The following is a 4800-nucleotide window of genomic DNA, read 5'->3' as shown; positions in this document are numbered from 1 at the left end:
CCCCCCCCCCCCCCATGCAGCTGAAGTCCACCCGCCTCCGCCAGCCCTTCGGCCTTCTCTCTGCACGGACAAGCTCTCTCACTTGTGATCTTATGCACTTAGGATGCATCCTTAAGATGCGTCCGTACTGGATGTGTAGTGTCCTGCACTTCCATCCTGTATTTCCCTGTTAGGATGGAAACATCAGGATGGGCTCTCTGGGTGTCAACCATGTGGACTCATGAGCTCACCGGGCCCGAATTTAGGCTGGGCGGTGCTGGGCTAGCAGTCCCGTCTGCACACCTTCCATCTAAGGTTTTGGAAAGACTTAACAAACGCGACACAGATCTGGTAAGAAGCAAACAAACCTGCCCACAATGTAAGACAAAAGGCGAAGGCTTCAGAGGAATCTTCCTGCCTGGGATCATACACCGTCTCCGTTCCTTGAGGGTCATCTTTCCGCGGAAAAGTTGGAGAGGAACCAACCTGATGAGGAAAGAAGGGAGCATTTACGGAATGCGTAAGCAGAAGTAGAGCCTGATGCTGCGCGCAAGGTACCTTCTAGAGAGTGCCCAGCGCGGGGGGAAGGGCCACTCCTGAGTCCCTTCCCCTTGTTGGCTGTTGCAAATGGGAGAGGCCGTTAGGAGACGACTGGGCGGGAAGGGGCCTGGTCAGGGTGCTTATTCCCGCAGTTCTCCCTGCTGGGCCGTGGCGGGAGTCCCGGTAAGCCCTCCTCCGCAGCTGGCTTCCGCTCTGCCCACAGCCTGGACGGAAGCAGGTGAGCCTCCCGAGGAGCCTTTACGACGTCACGACGCCTGTGTCCTTCACTTCAGGTCATCTCGCTTAGGCATCTTCCCTCATCATCACGAGACCGGTGAGTCCAGCACAAGAAGGTGTTGTGAGAGGGAGATCCCGTTCCCATGACCCTTATTACCGTGTATTGTGATTGTTCTGTTTGCTCGTTACTTGCTGTTACTATAGGTCTTTGTTAGAGATTATTATTGTTAATCTCTCAGCTTATTTTTTAAATTAAACTTTGGCATGGGTGTGCATGTGTAGGAGCAAACAGCATTTATCGTCTCTGTACCACCTGCAGTTCCAGGCGTGCACCGGGGTCCCGGAACATACCCTCGTGTTCAGGCAGAGATCTCCTCGGTTCAGGAGCCACTTCTCCTTGCGTTTTCTTAGCAGACACATCTCACGTGTGCTTAGTGCAGCCGCTTCTCCAGCTTTTACAGGTTTCTCTTATCCTTGCCTCACGCTCCACGCCGTCCTTTCCGGGTGCTGTCTGTTCCCTGTTGTCCTAATTAAATAGTAATTCGAGCCGTGAGTAGCGCCAGCAGAGTCTCCAAGTGGGATTCTGGGCTTGGACGCTCTTCTCTTGGTTGGATAGACCAGTAGCTTCCTTGTTGCTGGAAATGCACACCTGTGACCTCACGTTTGCTCCTGGCTGATCAAGGGCTGGGCATGTCCTCACTGTGGCCATGGTGCGGGTTACAGAGACTCTTGGGGGGCCGGTTCTGGATATTTGGGGTCTACACACAGGAAACAGGATAGATTGAAAGCAAGGGCAAAACATGAGAAAACTTAAGGCAGCATTAGGGGAATACCTTGTCTTTTGTTTCCGACAGAAGCAGCCCCTCCTGTCAGAGGGAAATAGTCTTACCCCACCCCCCAGACCCCCAAGAGAAAAGGTTTCAATGACTTCACCTAAGACAGTCCTCCATGAGTCCTCTCATCAGGACCCACGTCTGTCATCCATCTTCACTTCCAGCATACCCTAAACGGAAGTACAGGATCGGGGCCAAGAGAAGGTGCCCATGCGAAGGGTTGCAGGGTATCACTTCACGCTGGTAGGAGTGTGGGGAACAAGTGTGGGAGTGGATTCTAAGACTATTAAACTAAAAAGGATGACAGGGTGGACCAGACAGTGACCCAGGTGTACTCCCACAGGAAATGTGAGAACCTGGGTATGTGGCAATAGCGGCTTGATGGCTGCCTACAGTCGACGAGCTTGGATTGTCAGAACTTCCCCGGCCTGCTCTAAAAGGAAGACTCCAAAGTCCTAGGGAGACGGGAACGTGGATCTGTTCTGTGCACACCAGCTCTTTTACCACAAACTTGGTGGTCACAAGAGCTAAAACATGTTCTCTCACAGTCCTGGAGGCCCAAAACCCCAAAATTCCCTTCATTGGGCTGAGATTAAGGTGTCAGCAGAACTGTACTCCCTCCAGTGACTCAGGGCTCTAGGGGAGAGTCTCTTCCTTGCCTCTGGTAGCTCTTGGTGGCCGCCATATTCCCTTGGCTCGTGTCCACGTCACTCCACTCTGTTTCCATGGACACACTGCCGCCTGTTTTGTCAAATCCCCTTTGCCTGTCGCTTAGAAGGATACTTGTGATTCCATTTAGTGCTCACCCAGGTAATCCAGGATTCAAGATCCTTAAGTAAATCCCTTCAGTGGGACTCAGATTCCAGGGATTAGGACTGGTTTCTTTGATGGCCATTATCCAGCCTACCACAACACGTCCTCCAATAGGGAAAAGGCTAAATGGTGCTAGCTCCGTACCACGGGATTCTAAACAACGAGCAGTGAAAAGGAGCACACTACTGATAACACGATACAACCTGGATGAATCTCCAGAGAATGATGCTGACAGGAAAAAAGTCAATCCTGAAAGTTTACATACCGTATGATTCGATGTATATAGTGTTATTGAGATGACAAAATTCTGGAAATGAGAGCAGATCAGTGATTGTCAGGTGGGAAGGGGTGGGGGTGGCTGTTGTCAAAGAACATGAGGGATCCCCGTGGAGACGTCCATGTTGTTCCTTGAGCGTATCGCTGTCAAATCCCGACGGCGACAGTTTTGCAGGCAGAGAGTACTAGGATATCTGTAGTATTTTACAGTCAGTCACACACTCTCAGCAACATCACGTCCGCCCACTTACATCTGTTCCCGCAGCTCTGGCTGGGGTCCCGTCCCTGTGGTGGAGCAGCCCTCTCACCGGGACACTGGTAAGCTGCCCCCGCCCTCTCGCTCGTCAGAAGCGTGACCCCAGCAGTCCCCCCCCTCCCCCGACCTGGGCCATCTCTGCACCTGGCAGCTGCTTCTCCCGTCCTCAGGGAAGCCGTCCACTCCCGCCTGCCACCACCCTTTCACTCCACAGCACCGTTTGCACCTGGTGCCTGCAGACCCGTTCCTCGTTCGCCCTTGAATCCAGGTCTGCACAGGTTTTCTCTCCCACTTACCTCACTTATGAGTGACATTCCCATCATAAAGCTCACAGTGAGGTCTCAAGCCCCGATTTGTTAACTAGTTGGCAGCATTTCACCTTTTTTTTTTTTTTTAAGATTTTTATTTATTCATTTGACAGAGATAGAGACAGCCAGCGAGAGAGGGAACACAGCAGGGGAGTGGGAGAGGAAGAAGCAGGCTCCCAGCAGAGGAGCCCGATGTGGGACTCGATCCCGGAACGCCGGGATCACGCCCTGAGCCGAAGGCAGACACTTAATGACTGCGCTACCCAGGCGCCCCTCACCTTTCTTTTTTAAAGGTTTTATTTATCTATTTGAGAGAGCGAGCACAAGCAGGGCGAACGGCAGGCAGAGGGAGAGGCAGGCTCCCCACAGAGCAGGGAGCCCGATGCAGGGCTCGATCCCAGGACCCCGGGATCATGACCCGAGCCCAAGGCAGACGCTTACCCGACGGAGCCACCCAGGCGCCCCTTCTTTAAAAACGACTTTTTCCCCTGTGTGGCTTGAAGGGCATGTCTGTCCACTGCTTGCCAGCATCTCTGTTGCCTCTTCCTCATCTTCCTAAATGGTAGAACAGCCCCGATCTTTCCGGGTCCTGGTGCCTCGTCTGTTTTGCAGCCATACTTACTCCTGTAAGATCTCAGCCAGCCTCCGGCTTCTCATCCACGGGCCTGCTGGGGCCTCCAAGTCTTTGTCTTCTGCCCACAGCTCTTCATGTCTGCAGACTCACAACCACACACGTCCTCTTGATCCCGGCTGAGCCTGTACCTCCCTGACCTCATCTCTTACCCTCCCCTTGTTCCCTCTGCTGCAGCCACTGTCCCTCCTCCCTGTTCCGTGAGCATGGCAGGCACACTCCTGCTTTAGGGCTTTGCACTCACGTTGCCTCTGTCTGGAATGTTCTCCCACTTAGCCACACGAGTCCTCATTTCCCTCATATCTTTGCTCACACATCACTGGTTAGTGGGGCCTTTCCCACCTACAATATCTAAGACTGCAAACGGCTCCTTGCCCCACCCCAACTCCCGACCTCCCTTCCCAGACTTTTTTCTTCCTGGCTCTTAGCAGCCCCTGAGTTTCTTACTTGCTTCCTGTCTGTGTCCTGCTGTGGTCCTTGTAGGCCAGGGTGCTTACAGCCTGGCAGGGACCACAGCAGCGTTGGTCACTGCTCTTCCTTGCGGTCCCGCCACTGCGTGGTTCAGCAACCGTTCGCTGAGGGAGTCGGTGTTGGGAGTTCGTATTCGTCTGCTGGGGCTCCCGTAATCCAGTACCGGAGCCTGGGTGACTGAAGCAGCAGCAGCTAATTTCGCACAGCTTAGATCCAGGTGTGGGCAGAGAGGGGCTCTCCCGAGGCCGCTCTCCGTGGCTTGGGGACCACCTTCATCCCGCCGTCTTCACACGCCCTTCCTTCTGTGCGTGCTGGTGCCCGCTCTCCTTAGGAGGACACCGTTATATTGGATTAGAACCACCCTAAAGACTCCACCTTGAGGATCCGGTATCCAGACACAGTCACATGAGTAGTTAGGACTTCAATGTATGAATTTTGGGGGGAGGGGAATTCATT

This window comes from Ursus maritimus, unplaced genomic scaffold, assembly GCF_017311325.1.
Source record: "Ursus maritimus isolate PB19 unplaced genomic scaffold, ASM1731132v1 scaffold_16, whole genome shotgun sequence".
NCBI lineage: Eukaryota > Metazoa > Chordata > Mammalia > Carnivora > Ursidae > Ursus > Ursus maritimus.
Note: the sequence above shows the minus strand (reverse complement) of the source record.